The sequence below is a fragment of the Aethalodelphis obliquidens genome, unplaced genomic scaffold (genome assembly GCF_003676395.1).
Source record: "Aethalodelphis obliquidens isolate GAN/ISIS:26980383/991018 unplaced genomic scaffold, ASM367639v1 scaffold79, whole genome shotgun sequence".
Taxonomy (NCBI): Eukaryota; Metazoa; Chordata; class Mammalia; order Artiodactyla; family Delphinidae; genus Aethalodelphis; species Aethalodelphis obliquidens.
The window spans coordinates 7,143,807-7,159,980 of record NW_020838023.1 but is presented as its reverse complement, the minus strand read 5'-3'; the positions used below and the strand labels follow the sequence as shown (position 1 = coordinate 7,159,980).

The window sequence follows — 16,174 nt, the reverse complement described above, 5'->3', positions numbered from 1 at the left end:
ACACACACACACACACACACACACACACACACACACACACACACACAGCAAACCCTTTCATAAGGCCCTTATATCCACTGGCAGTCCCCATTCACATCATGATCTCCATGTGTACTGCCAAAGTCAATTATGTTTTAAAGCCTTTGATGGATGTTATGGGGCAAAGTTATGTTTTAAACAGAAGCTACAGCCAAATCTGTGGTAAAACCACTATTTCCAGTGAAATATTGTATAACACCATTTGGAACTACTAAAAGACAGAGGCTTTTCTATAGGAATCTTCTCTATTACATATTTTTTTGCGTGTTAACCATAGAAACTAAGCATCAGAATTCATAAGCAAGAATACATGATGTTTTCTTTTGCTCTAAAATACTGGAATTTTCAGAAGCAGCTTTAAAAAGAAATTTGAATCACTTTTTTGATAGCACATTTGGTGATTATGATGTTGGAATTTAACAGAACTATCAAATCCACAGTTCTCAAATCAAGATGTTTAAATTTTAAGTTCCTTTTTTCACTAAGTATGAGTGAATACATTCATGTGTAGAATATGTTTGCCAAATGTGGACAATTTAAATGCCCAATACATATTCTAAAATTATTTCTCTAAGTATGGTACCTTAAAAAGGTGTTTATATACTGTTTATTAACTTGGACACAGACAGTTTGGCTCTCATGTGAGTATACCAGAAGCATTTAAAAACATACGAAATGTTTTGCTTTCATACTTCAATAGTTTGTATGTTTGTGTGTTTTTATTTTTATTTCTAAATTTACCATGTGCTTTATTGTTTGTTTGTTTTAAAATGTTATTCATACCTGTTCTATTTTTATCATTTCCCTTATCATTAGAAAGTTGGACAAAATACTTCTTCCCAGAATAGATGTTTCAAAGGGATCCAGTAAAGTTGGACTTTTGAATATACTTGTTTAATAAATAACTTTTTAAATTGATCATTCTGCCTTTGTATTTTCTTATATCTTTTGTTGCCTTTCTCTTTGTGTGTGTATGTAATACACCTGTTCACAAAGTTTGAGGAGAGCTTTGTGGATAAGCAGGATTTGAGCTGGCCCTGTTAGGAAGAGTGATTTCAGTAGGCAGATGGGGTAAAGTTCTCTCAGCAGAAGAAACAGTATTTTCAAAAGTATGGAGGAAAGCAAGGACATAGTCAGGAATTGTAAAGCAGTGCAGTTGGCCGAGAGTGTAAGTGCAAAGGGTGTGTGATCAGACGTTGAAGAGCCTAAATGGCAGTTGTTTAAATATTCCTATTAACTGAGTGTTGGCCAACTGAAATTATTTCTGGAAAAAGGAATATTTTTTATTACAGTGTTTAGTGATACCATCTATAGAATTCTCAACTTTGAAAATAGTAAGGATAAATTTCAAAATAATTATGTATTGTCTGAAGACAGTGACGAATAATAGCTACCTACATAATTTAAGCACCTCTTGTATATCAAGCATTGTACTAGGAACTGTATGGTATGCATGGTATTTCTAAATTGGATATTTATATTGGATGTTTCTTACGAGGAACATTTTTTTATGGGGAGCTTTCAGTTATTTAAGTTGCTGCATAGAAGTAAACAACGAAAAATATTCATATTTTTGTAGATAACTACACATAAGTAATACAAGCTCTAGTGTTAGTTTTCTCAGTCTCCTCCCCCAGAGGTAGTCACTGTTGCCAGTATTACATGTTTAGATCTAGTCTATACATATATCTATACAGTGTATGCATTTTTTTAACAAATGATACTTGCAGAAATTTTTTATTTTTGTATAGTTTTATGTAGTTTTTTTAATAGTCATTTCTGACTACCACATTTTGTGTCATACCAACAAAGGTTTTTCTTATTCCATGATTGTAAAATAATTCTGCCATTTTTTTTCTATTGGTTTTAAAGTTTTATGTTTCAGATTTATATCCTTTATCTAACTAGAATCCATCTGGAATTTATTTTGATAGAAGGTAGGAGGTAAGGATCCAACGTTATTTTTCCTTCCAAGATGCTACCTAATGTGTTTAAAACTCCATCTTTTCTCTCTTGACTGCAAGTGTTCTATACTAAATTCCCTTATATATTTGGGTTCATTTCTGGACTTTGTTGTCGGTTTCATGGATCTGCCTACTCATCTGCCAGCACCACACTGTTTAGATTATTTTAGCACTGTGGTATGTTTTGATATGGTAGAGCTAGTTTCTCCTCGTTACTTTTCTCTTACAGAACTTTTTGACTATTCTTGTGGGTTATATTCTTTTTCTGGCACACTTATTCATATACAGTAGAACTTATTCTTTGTGATGTACATTTCTCTGGATTTTGGCAAATTCTTGAACTTGTGTATCCAACCAGCACAGTCCATCACTCCAAAACTCCCTCATGTTGCTCTTTTGTAGTCAACTCCCCCAACACCCAACCCCTGGCTTCCACTAATTGATTTTCCACTCCTGTTATTTTGCCATTTTTTGTGGATTTATCTTTCTATATTAATATTAGAATCAATCTTTCTAGCCTTTCTCTGAAATTGTATCTGTAGGTTGATATTGGCTGTGTGTTAAGTCAGGAGTTAACTTAGAATTAATATCTTGGTGTTGATTATTCTTATTAGGGATGTCAGTATAACTATTAATATAATATTTCTTTTTAGTTTTATAAAGTAGCTTATTTTTTTTTCATTTAGTATTCTATAAATGATGTCTTTTCATTATAAGGTTATATAGTCCTTTATGCTAATTTTGTGCTTTTGTTACTGTATTCATCAATTCCAGAGAAACGTAATATATATTTGTTAAAAAGTATTGACTCAGATGATTATGGAAGCTGAGAAGTTCTACAATCTGTTACCTGCAAGCTAGAGACCCAGGAAAGCTAGTGGTGTAGTCCAAAGGCCTGAGAGCAACAGAGTCCGCAGTGTAGAGTCCAGTCCAGTCTGAAGGCCTAAGAACCAAGACTGCGAGGGCAGAGGAAGATCAGCGTCCCAGCCTTCATACAGTCAGGCAGAGAGGGGATTTAACCTTCCTCCACCTTTTTGTTCTGTTCAGGCCCTCAGCGATTGGACGATTGCTCACCCACGTCGGGAAGGGCCTTCTGCTTTACTTAGTCCAGCAATTCAAATGCTAATCTCTTCCTGAAACACCCTCCAGACACAACCAGAAATGATGTTTAACCAGCTATTCCCACATCTCTTGACCTAGTCAAGTTGACGTGTAAAATTAACCATCACAGCCACGTTACTAAATTCTCAATAGTTTAAATGCGTTTCTTGGGTTTTACTTGAAAATAATCACATCTATAAATGATGGGTAATTTTTATTTATTTATTTATTTTTTACGGTACACAGGCCTCTCACTGTTGTGGCCTCTCCCGTTGCAGAGCACAGGCTCCGGATGCACAGGCTCAGCAGCCATGGCTCACGGGCCCAGCCACTCCGCGGCATGTGGGATCTTCCCGGACCAGGGCACGAACCCGTGTCCCCTGCCTCGGCAGGCGGACTCTCAACCACTGCGCCACCAGGGAAGCCGAAATGATGGGTAATTTTATTACCTCTTTTCTAAGGTTTGTGCATTTCATTTTCCGATTTCTTCTTTTGTCTGACTTCTTTTTCTTGCTAAGTTTGCCTGAGAGCTGCAGGGATGGGCATCTTTCCTCAACATCTTCACTCTGCATTTGATAGCCCTTCCTCATGTGTTGTGGGTTTGCATTTCTAATTTCTTAGAAGTCGAAGTTTACAATTTTTGTTTCATGTTCTTATTTCTTTTGGATGATTCTTAAGGAGGAAATGGAAAAGCTACTTTACTACACAAGCCTTGTAAACTCCTTAAAAAGACATTTTGATAAAAATTATTGAAATCCTTGTCTGGTAAATAGCTGGAAAGCTTCTTAGTTTTCCCATCCTCTTCTCCTGACTCATTTCTTCTGTTTCCAACTTACTGTAAATAAATGCAACTCTTCATGTCAAATGTGCTCCAGCCCAAGCCCCAAGCGCTTGAGGACTGGACTGGACTTACTGACTCACTTCTAAAGAATAGAGTATGGAAAGGGGACAATAGTAGCTTTACAGCAAAGAAAGGTGTTAGGACACTGCCTTAACCAAGTGATCATGGTAAACATCACCAGTGATAAGTCATGTCCACATCATGTTCTGATGTGATGAGAAGGGTACCTCTATAGATATACTTCTCTGTGGGTATAAAAGCCCACAATCCTAGTCTACCCAGTCTAATCGTGAGGGAAAAAAATCAGACAAACCCAAACTGAGGGACACACAACAAAATACCTGATTATTATTCCTCAGAACGATTGGAGTTCTGAAAAACAATTATGTGAGAGACTGTCACAGATCAGAGAAGACTAAGGAGGTATGACAAGAGTATAATGGGTTTTCCTGGATTGGATCCTGCAACAGAAAAAGGACATTAGTGAAAAAGCTAGTGAAATCTAAATACATTCTGGAGTTTTGTTAATGTACCAATGATGATTTCTTAGCTTTGACCAATGTTTGGTGGTAACGTAGAATGCTAACAATAGGGGTAACCGGATGAAGGATAGATAGGAATACTTGCTAAGAGGGAAAATTTACTAATGCAGTTGTAATCCTTCTAAGCTATGAGTGTATTTTGATCATTTCTGTAACCTTATTTACTTCATGAAGAGATATAAAAATTCATTTTCCTCACCTCATGATTTTAGAAGAAAATGTATGTATTTAATGGAGGAATATTTGAAGAGAGGTCAAAGGATAAAGACCCGAAGGTTGAAAATTGTGAAACTTAGGAGGAGAAATATTAAAAAAATAATTTTTTCTAAAGAAGAGAAGAAAAGGCTGAGGAGCTTTAAAAAAAAAAAGAATTTTAAAGTTTCCAATTAAGATGCTGTAAGAAAATGAGGACTTTCTGATTCTGAGTCTCAGTTCCAAGAATTCTTGTAGTAAAGAAACATGTTTAACACAACATTTTCCCAAACTTACTGGACTGTGGACCTTTTTCCTGTTAGAATTTTTGAAAATTCTATTCCATAGGTATGATTTTCAGTGTTACCCTGATATTTATACTGTGTTGACTATTTTATCACCAAAACAGGGATTTCTCAACCAACTATTCTAGAAAATTTATTGTCATTGAATAACCAGGCTTTACTTAAAAATATCCTTACTGTTTAATAAAACAAAACCTAATTATTGAGATCCTTCTTTGTTTATCACACTGGTGGAGTACTGTGACTTTTAAAGTTTCTTGGCAAACAGTGGTCTATATTTTTTATTTTTTATTAAAAAAATTTTTATTGAAGTATAGTTGATTTACAATATTGTATAAATTTCAGGTGTACACAGCACAGCAATTCAGTTATACATATATATAAGTATATATTTTTTCAGATTCTTTTCCCTTCAGGTTGTTACAAAATATTGAGTATAGGTCCCTGTGCTCTATAGTAGGTCCTTGTTGGTTACCTATTTTATACATAGTAGTGTGTATATGTTAAGCCCAGCCTTCTAATTTATTTCCCACCCCCCTTTCCTCTTTGGTAACCATAAGTTTGTTTTCTGTGTCTGTGAGTCTCTTTCTGGAAATAAGTTCATTTGTGTCTTTTTTTTTTTACATTCCACATAACGATATGATATTTGTCTTTCTCTGTCTGGCTCACTTCACTTAGTATGATAATCTCTAGGTCCATCCATGTTGCTGCAAATGGCATTATTTCATTCTTATTTTTTTAATTTTTTAACTTAATAATTATCTATGTCACTTAAGCACAATAATTGAATGACTATACACACCACATTTATTTATTTTTTTGCTAAAATAAATGTATTTCCTCTGGTTTAGCCCAGTGATCTCCAAATATTTTTGTTATTCACTCCATTAGTTTAAAAAGAAATTAAGTGCGTATATCAGATGTACGTACATTTGTTTATAAGTATGTAGTAATACATAACAGTTCAGTCTGGGTGGTGGTTTTTTTCTTTAATGCATGCTGACAAGCTTTGTCTTTTCAATAGTGTATTCATATCATTCACATTTAAAGTAATTATATAGTTTATAGCTGTATTAATATCTACCATATTCATTATAAAAAGTATACAAGAGGGGCTTCCCTGGTGGTGCAGTGGTTGAGAGTCCGCCTGCCGATGCAGGGGACAAGGGTTCGCTCCCCGGTGCAGGAGGATCCCACATGCCACGGAGCGGCTGGGCTCGTGAGCCATGGCCGCTGAGCCTGCGCGTCCGGAGCCTGTGCTCCAGAACGGGAGAGGCCACAACAGTGAGAGGCCCCCGTACCGTTAAAAAAAAAAAAAAGTATACAAGAAAGCATCAGATAAAGATGAAATAAATTTTTTGTATATGTCCTGAAATTTGTCATAGCCTTGTACTAACTACTTAATATCTCAAAGCCCAGTATAAACTTTGTTCAAGTTTCATTAGTAACATGTATTTGTCCCTCCATCTTTCAAATTAATAATTTATTTTTTTCTTCTCTGATTTGATTAGGAGATAATAAAAAAACTTTCTATGTACTATGCACTAGTCTAAGTACTTTTTATGCATTAACTAATTTAATCTTAACAACAACCACATGAGATAGGCGTTGTGATTATGATAAAGAAATTGAGGCGTAGAAACGTTAAGCCAAAAGTCACACCTTGTGAGGGAAAGCATTTGGACTCAAACCTAAGAGTTGTTATCTCTTACACTAGCACTGTCCATGTAGTAGCCACTAGCCACATGTGGCTATTTAAATTTAAATTATATTTGAAAAATAAAAATGTAGTTCCTCAGTTGCACTAGCTGCATTTCAACTGTTCAATAACCATATGTTAGTGACTACCATGTTGGACAGCGCCCATCAAGAGCATTTCCATCATCGCAATAAGTTGTATTGGACAGCACTGACTTACACGATCGGTCACCATGTTTTTATCTTGCAGCGTGGCTTTGGAAGAGCTCATGCTATGAAACAAGCATGGGCGTAGCTCTTTTTCAGTTGTTTGTCTGTGCTTATATGATTGGTATTGTCTTCAATCCAGTGTGTTTTTTTTTTTTTATAGGAATCTTTGCAAGACAGTTGTCTACTTTGTTGTGTTTGGTTTAGTTAAACCTAGAGGATATAACCCATAAGTCCATTTAACTGGGCACATATAAACTGCAATATGTCAAAATACAGGAACGAGCGAGGATACCACTGTCCCCAACCCCTTGCTGTTGTGAAATACCTCACATATTGTCTGACACAGGATTCAAGTGAGAATCTCAATGTCATTTGTATGTAGATAGATCCATATAAGCAGATGTTCTAAACAGTCTTCTTAGATCTCTTGCATGCTCCTTGTAGTACATAGGCACCCTACTTGTAAGGTCCCTACTGTAGATCTTTGACCTTACACTTTTGACCTGTTTATCCTTCTTCAGTGCCTCGCTTTTTAAATCATTGCTCCTCTGGCCTGTGCTTTGCAAAAGAATAAGCAAACCTTAGGGCTTGAGACCAGCAGGATTTGCTCAGCAGGGGAACTGAAATCTTAACAGGACACAGATGTTTACTATGTGGGATACAGGGCCAGAAGGAGACAATAAATAAAAGGATAAAAATAAGAGTTCTTCAAAGTTGCTTTCTTTGATTCTTTTAAGAAAAATTGTGGTTGCTTCTTTGGCAAGATAAAAATCCTTTCTTCTTAACATTTCTTGCAAACACATTTTCTTCTTTTAGCACCACTCTTTTTTTTTTTTTTTTGGTGGATAATTTTTTTTGAACTTCTTTTTAATTGAAGTATAGTTGATGTACAATATTTTATGTTACAGGTGTACAATATAGTGATTCACAATTTTTAAAGGTTATACTCCATTTATAGTTATTATAGAATATTGGCTATTTTCCCTGTGTTGTACAATATATCCTTGTAACTTTTATACATAATAGTTTGTACCTCTTAATCTCCTACCTCTATGTTGCCTCTCCCCTCTTCCCTCTATCTGCTGATAATGACCAATTTGTTCTCTATGTCTGAGTCTTGTTTCTTTCTTTGTATTAAACTTAGTGTCACATTTTCTGTTTATTTACCATTTCACTAGAAATTCCTCCATGCAATCATAAAAAAATATGACATTTTAATTGAATTTATTTCACAATTGATAGGGCCTGATATTTGTTTTTTTAATGTGTATGAGACAATAAAATTGGGATTAATGTAATTCCTTTGCCAATACTTTTTTTTTTTTGGCTGTGTTGGGTCTTCGTTGCTGCCCGCAGGCTTTCTCTAGTTGCGACGAGCGGGGGTACTCTTTGTTGCGGTGCGCGGGCTTCTCATTGCAGTGGCTTCTCTTGTTGCGGCACACGGGCTCTAGGTGTGCGGCTTCAGTAGTTGCAGCATGCGGGCTCAGTAGTTGAGCTTTGCTAATACTTGTCAAACAGTTGTCTGTGTAGTGTTTTAAAGTGAAAGGTGACATGAAACTAGTAGACTTCATTATCTCTTGAGAATACACTGTGCTTCTCAATGGGAGCACGATTAGGCAGCTGGGGTATTTTGTGAAGGACTGTCCCACGTGTTACTGGACATTTAACACTCTGGTCCCAGCCCGATAACAGGCCCAGTCATTGCAACAGTCAGAACTTTCTTACCTATCTTCAAATGCCTCCCCTGGAGTGGGTGCTGCTCGGGTTGTGGACTGTCTGGCTATCAGTATTTTCTCCAGACTCTCATTACTGTCTCTCAGCTTAAGGGAGAGAATATTACGACAAATCTCTAGTTAAAATTGAATAAAAATTTCCATTCATAAAAAACAAAACAAAACAAAGCCTTATAATTTCTAACAATAGCTCTTACTCATTAAGCATCTACCATGAGCCTGGCACTGTGCTACATACCTTATGTGCATCTCCTTGTTTCATACTCATTGTAACATGTGACATGAGCGGCAGTATTCTCATTTTACAGATGGATGAGGAAACAATTATTAAATGCATAATATGTGATTAAAATTTATCATCCAATATTTGTTAAGTACATTCTACGTACTAAGCACTGAGATAAATTCATGAACAAGATAGACACATTTTGCCCTCAATGAACTTGCCCTGAGTTTACACAGCTCAATAAGAAGCATGAAGATTTTAACCCAGATCTGTCATTTCTAAAACTGTCTCCTATTTCTACCACTACCTCTACCCCAATTGTCTTCCTGAAGAAGAATTTAGTCAGCCAGAGTCATTGTAACTGATGAACTGTAAATCTATGTAGGTGACAAACAGCACTCGGCAGTAAGCTTTCCGTTCTTTCTCCTCCTTAGGGTTGCTGGGGTCCATGTGAACAGCCCTCTTGAGGATAGTGCAGTGTACAGCCTGCACGGCTGTAAATGAGCAAGAGACATCTCTGCCTGGGATACTTTCCCCTTTCCTATACAATGCTTTCCTGACTAAGGAAGTTGTACCTTGTATTGAGACTCCACTAAAATACCTCCTCTGACCCATAGGTTTTTCATGTTCTAATCAACCAACCTGCCTCTCTCCCTCCCTTCCATCCGTCCTTCCTTCCTTCCTTTCACTCATGCATACGAGTATTTTTGAATGCCCACTACACTGTGATCATAGTGTCAATAAGATAGACAGTCCTATCCTCAAAGATCACACCTCTCAGAACTAGTCTTTCCACTCCCACCTTTATCATCGTGTGTATAACTCATATAGTGCTGCATAGTTTATTAGGTACTAGTGTGCCCTTCAGTACTTTACTATGATGGCATTTGTTTGGAACATTGATTAGAGTAACACTGATGGGCATTCACTTACGTGACTTTCTTATTTTGATTGGCATGATAGCTGCAAGTTTGTATGCCAGTGTATAGGCTGATGTGCAGGGTTTGGTACAAAGGAGAATTGCATAAAATATATTATTTCATTTTCTTACTTTCAAACATTGAGGAGTAGGCTCTAGAGGGCTTTGTTTTTTCAGCTAGTTGCCTATATCAGATGTTCTATGTAACATGCACATATTAGTTATTATGCATATAGTAGAGACAGAGGAAAGGACTCGGCAAACGGGATGGGTCAGAAAGGTTAAAAAAATTTTTTAATTTCTCAAGATAAACTTTTACCCCTAAAACATGTTCCTTGGCTATGTGAAGTCCTTCCCATTTGATTATGAGTCACTGAGGGTAGAGGTCATGTCACTATCCTGTTTATGATGCTTATTCTCCCTTAACCATCTAGTATCACTGCAAGTCACTGTTGGAACTTCACATGGGCTCAGATTGTATTGAATTGACTATGAGAGCAGAAGGTGATTTCATCACCTTCTGAATAATATTGAGAGATCATGGTTCTGGAAAACAGGAAACCTGGATTCTATGTCCCAACTGGAATATCTAGTGTTGTGCCCTCAAATATATCACCCAACCTCACTGGGGCCAGTTTTCTTGAAAAATGAGAAGACTGGATAAGATTGGCTCAAAGTTTCCAAAATCCTGTGATTATTCTGTTACCACTCTAGAGTAAATGCGTAGGGAAATTTACACATTGGGTAAGAAATCTAGGTTGTAGAGTCCTTATTTCCATTTTTAAATATAGGTAGCCTTGATGGGTTTTATTTGAACTTTCTAAAAAGGACTTATATTTCCACTTCAGACTGTCTGCAAATGCTAGGAGCATATGCCTAAGACATTTTGTAGTTAGATATGTGAACATGAAAGTTTTCAAATGACTGTAAACTATTTTTTCTTGTCTTTTTGGAGAGACTCATCTTTTTCCCAAGACCGGCTCCCAATGATGCTCATCAGCTGCTATGATTAGAACTTTTACAGACTCCACAGTCATCAAACCCACACCAGGTCAGTAGGTGTCATTGAATGCCTGCTGAGTGAGAGATTCCATGGAGAATATAAAGCCCCTGCCTTCAAGGTGGCTAGGTTCTAGTAGTAGAGTTAAAATCAATACATAAGTAGCAGTAATAGGAACTTGAACCTGGAGTCTAAGCTTCAACTATTGAGATATAGATAGACCTTCCTCGATTTGTTATGGGCTATATCCCAATAAACCCATCATTAAGTTGAAAATATTGTAGATAGAAAATGAATGTAACCTACTAAAACATCATAGCCCAGCCAACCTTAAACATGCTCAGAACACTTACATTAGCCTACCGTTGGGCAAAATCATCTTAACACAAGCCTATTTTATAATAAAGTATTGAATAGCTCATATAATTTATTAAATACTGAACTGAAAGTGAAAAACAGAATGTTTGGGTCCAGAATGGTTGTAAATGTATGGGTTCTTTACCCTCGTGGTCACATGGCTGAGCTGGGGCTCCCTACTCCTGCCCAGTATCACAAGAGTATCATACTGCATATCACTAGCCCGAGAAAAGGTCAAAATTCAAAAATCGAAGTACGATTTCTACTGACCACATATGACTTGTGCACCATAATAAAGTCAAAAAATCATAGAGTGAACCATTGAAAGTTGGGGACCTTCAGTACTTTAAGGCAGGCCATGAAGGGAGTAGGGGAAACCTTGCCAAGTTCTCTTCAAAACCTTGCCAAGTTCTCTTCAATTACAGATATGCTCTAAAAATTCCTGGTGAAGATTTTTAATTGCATACTTTCTAAAATTCTTGGGCCCTGCCTGTAATTCTATACCAGAGAGCCCTCTTACTCTTGAAATCCAGTGTCTAGGAAGTCTATCCAGGACTGAGAGAACAATGCCAGGACAGATCCTATGACTCTTCACTGTTAATCTGTGCATAACAAGTAAAAAAAAATAGGATGAGGGAGTGAAATTTTAATAAAACTCATTCCTTTTACTTGGAGGATAAGTATGTCCATCCTAGTTGTTTGTGTTAAAAAGTCCTTTTCTGAAATGATGACAGTGGTAGGTGGTTTGTTTGGTTGGCTGGTAGATTGTTATGATTGTCGTTTTAATGTTCCTACTTGGCAAGGTCAAAGTTGATAATCCTTGAATTCCCCAAGTGTAGTAACCACTGCTGTCAGTGCTATGCAGACTTAGCTTATGTCTCCATGGAACTTATCTTCTGCTCTTTCACCCTATCTGAGGAAGTAAAGCCAGTAATACTCTGCTCATTTTATGGTTGAACAAACAGAGTTGGAACCATGTGTTCTACATTTTCTATTAATGTAATACAGGCTTGTCCTGGCATTGATTAAAAATCTGCTCTCCAGACACCTCTGCACATAGTCATTATATGCATAGAGTTATATATGAGGTCACCAGACCTCACATGTCCCTTACACCTTGCAAATATGGGACCAAGTCCTTTCATGCGGTAGGGAGGCATCATTCTCTAAATATTGTGGTTTTAATTAGTAATGGTAAGGGGTTTTTTTAACTGAAAAATGGAGATGTCTATTTTCCTGGCGAAAACTTCTAACATCTTTTGAATATCTTGCTTTGAGGGGACACTTCACACATCAGGTTTTCATTCTCATGCAGTTGTTTTCCATTCCAGGAGGAGCCAACTATTATCCTAAAAGGTCAGTATTTGGTTTCCATGCTTAATCAAGCAATCGAGCTTCATGACAGTTTTTCTATTAAATACAGAGGGGTTTTTTTTGTTGTTGTTAAAACAGATGTCCTTCTGTTGCATCTTAGGTGATTGCCTGGTGTTTCAGAAGACTTAACGCAAGAGCTGGCTACTTCTTCACTTCTTTTTCCAATTATTCCTGCAGGGGCTCTAGCTGAGGCGTGCCTTAGCATGTCTATAAGGGGGAAAAAATGTGAATCTTAAGTAGAGTACAAAAAGTAATTCAGGAGCAATGGAACCGGTTAAAGACCTCTACGCAGTTGTCCTAATGACTCTACATTGTTACTGCTTAGGCTTTGGAGTCCAGAAGGCTGCCTTTGAATCTTGCCTCTGTGATGTAAAACACTGGTTAGGTGCTCACCCAGTCGTATTCGTTCTGTCCTCTTGCTTACAGAACCTTAATTTTGTGTGCGTGAAAATGTGTCTCCTACTTATTTTCGTTTCAAGCTTCACTTCAGCTCAAGGGGCCGTATATGACAGAACCCTGGCCATCTGCTGGGGTTCTGTCACAGCTTTCCTGATAAAAAGAGGACGCTTATGGCTCATACCCTCTTCTGCTCTCTTTCTGCCTTAGACATTGACATGATGTCTGGAAATGCAGCAGCTATCATGTGCTTCTGCAGAAAAGGCTGAAAGAGTCACAGATACCAGCCCCCTGACATTGTTGAAAAGCTAATCCAACATCTGCATTCACCATATTCCAGATTGTCAATTATGTAGAAGAATAAACCGTTATTTGTTTAAGCCATGATATTCATATAGTCCTTTGCTTGAAGTTGAATACATTCCTAACTGCTACAGGAAGTACCATTCTTATCTCAGAGGAAACTGAGGCCCAGATATGTTGAATAATTTGTCTGCTTTACATAGCTAGTCATTGATGGAACTGGAGTTCAGACCCCACAGGCTGAATTTAGAGCCTGAGCTCTTAACCACTTACCTTATGGTTTGCGGAGGAATGAAATGAAATTACTTATATAAAGCATTTTAGCTTAGCATGGTGCCCAGCTTGTAGTACATGCTCATTAAAGTGTTGTGCCCAGCTTGTAGTACATGCTCATTAAAGTGTTAAGACCTTTCCCCAAACCACAGCTCCTTGTTAACGCTTAACAACATAATCCTCAGGTTTAGATTTTGATGAAGTTATTTTCCATTCAGAGAGGAGTCAGCTTTTATCCTGCAAGGTCAGTATTTTGTTTCCATGCTTAACTGAACAATCTAGTTTCATGACTATAGTAGATGCTCAGTAAGTTTGTTGAATGAGTGAATGAATAATTCTTTTTAAGAAAATTCTCAAGTACCACGCTTAGGAGGTTACTGTATACATTTTTGGTATCAGTATAGTACAAAAGTTCAGTGAAAGTTCTAGAAACTAGTCTGTCTCGGTTCAAATCCAGCCTACACCACTGACTGATGAGCTGTGTGACCTTAGGTAAATCACTGAATCTCTCTGTGCCTTAGTTGCTTTATCTGTAAGAAAGGGATAATAATAATCCAAATTGCCTCATAGTAATGTTGTTAGAATTAATTGAAATAATACAATTAAAACAATTTTTGTAAAGCCCTGGTATATGCACTCAACAGATGTTAGCTTTTACAACTATTAATTATTTTTATTAATCTATATGTGCCCTGCCAAAAGTGGCTCCAATTAATTAAGCCATGTTGAAAACAAGATTCTCCTGTAGTAGATGCAGAAATTTAAGTGTGGATTCATGGTGACTTACCCACATTCAAATATAATAGGATCAGAATAAAAACTTGGGAGTCTTAGCTTGGTAGCCAGTTCCTACATGCTTGCTTTCTTTTGTAAAATATAAATTCACGGGCTTCCCTGGTGGCACAGTGGTTGAGAGTCCGCCTGCCGATGCAGGGGACACGGGTTCGTGCCCAGAACCGGGAAGATCCCGCATGCCGCGGAGAGGCTGGGCCCGTGAGCCATGACCACTGAGCCTGCGCGTCCGGAGCCTGTGCTCTGCAACAGGAGAGGCCACAACAGGGAGAGGCCCGCGTGCCGCAAAAAAAAAAAAAAAAAATATATATATATATATATATATATATATATATATATAAATTCACTTTAAGTCTTGGTATTTGCCTTTTAACACTACAAAGAAAAAAAAGTGTACTCTTAACTTGACAAATTATAAAATGTCATTCCCACTTGGTTCCCTCTCCCCATTTCTGTTTTCAGATTTGCATATAAATTTATTTGAGAGGAGTCAAGTCAACTTGATCAGGAAAAAATAGCATCTACCTTACTAGCAATTATCATTACAACTTAAAAATGAAACAGTCAACAACAATGACAACAAAAACTGGCAATTATAATGTTAGCTTACAGAATTCTATTTTTAAAAAGGGGCTAAAACTTCTGGAAAGGTATGAAGAGATCTACAGACCCATTCTTTAGTGAAACAACCATAGCTGGTGAAAATGATAAAAAAACACAACATTTAAAGTCTCTGGAGGGACTTTCCTGGTGGCACAGTGGTTAAGAATCCGCCTGCCAATGCAGGGGACACGGGTTCGAGCCCTGGTCCGGGAAGATCCCACATGCCGCGGAGCAACTAAGCCCGTGCGCCACAACTACTGAGCCTGCGCTCTAGACCCCGCGAGCCACAACTACTGAGGCCCCTGCGCCTAGAGCCCGTGCTCCGCAACGAGAAGCCACCGCAATGAGAAGCCTGCGCACTGCAACAAAGAGTAGCCCCAGCTCGCCACAACTAGAGAAAGCTCGTGCACAGCAATGAAGATCCAATGCAGCCAAAAATAAATAAATAAATTTATTATTTTTTAAAGTCTCTGGAAATTGTCCTAGGAGCATATAGCAAATGGAGAAATATTTATTCGGCAAAATCTATCAAATGTGTAAGACTAGTGAGAATCAGTGGCACTTGAATCATAACCCTCTCCCTCACTCTCTCTCCCCACTAGCTGAGCTTGAAGAAAACTCTAGTCTAGGCAGGTGTGGCCAAAAAGACAGAATTCCCATTCCCTCAGTTCCCATTCAAGGGATGCAGTATTTTACCAGAAGGAACAGGCCAACAACATTTCTAATCCCATCCAACTTCACGTCACAGAGGCTAAGTTCCTGGTAAGTGCATCCACAAATTTGGCTACCTCTGTCTGCCAACCTTTCCTCCCCACTCCCTCCCCCACAGAGTAAAGGGTGGAAGCTTACCCTAAGCATGGCAGTAGGAGAATAATGCAGCACCAATTATTGCCACCCCAGCCAACTCATAGGATGAAGATTCCATGCCAGAAGAGGCAAGCTGAGAAGGCCAGTGGCTACTACCCCTCCCCAGATCTCTGCTCATAAAGCAGAGGTGTCACTCCAAGAGAAGCAGGCCACAGTCACTGTCCAGCACCTGGAACAGTGGTTCAGAGATTTTGCCCAGGGGGGAAGATGCAGCCAATAAGAACAAAGAGCTCTGAGCCTGTCCCTGAAAAGAGTTGACTTTATTTGAAACAGAGTGAGGGGAAGTTCAAGCCTAAAGGCATTCTCTAAAACAATGGAGGCTTGGTGGTAAGAAATTAAGAGAGGCTGGTAGCTCTGAGAGCATCAAGTTAAACCATAGGCCAGGTAGTTTGTTAGAATCAGGAAAAGAGACAGCTTCTAAGAGCCTTCCTGATCTGAG

General features: G+C 37.9%; 1 protein-coding gene and 1 long non-coding RNA gene across 10 annotated transcripts in view; both read left to right on the top strand.

Moving 5' to 3' along the window:
- The window catches only part of TAF2 (TATA-box binding protein associated factor 2), an 80,846-nt gene extending 80,736 nt beyond the window's left edge, over positions 1–110 (top strand). For all 9 annotated transcript variants that reach the window (XM_027092586.1, XM_027092589.1, XM_027092590.1 and 6 more), the window contains one exon: positions 1–110. This exon is cut by the window's left edge. The gene's annotated coding sequence lies outside the window, so the exon portion shown is untranslated.
- Positions 111–7,958: 7,848 nt separating this feature from the next.
- On the top strand, positions 7,959–13,284 carry LOC113612583 (uncharacterized). Its single transcript, XR_003429883.1, has 3 exons — positions 7,959–10,821; positions 12,459–12,483; positions 12,602–13,284. It is a non-coding gene; the product is annotated as an uncharacterized LOC113612583 (long non-coding RNA).
- Positions 13,285–16,174: the final 2,890 nt, after the last annotated feature.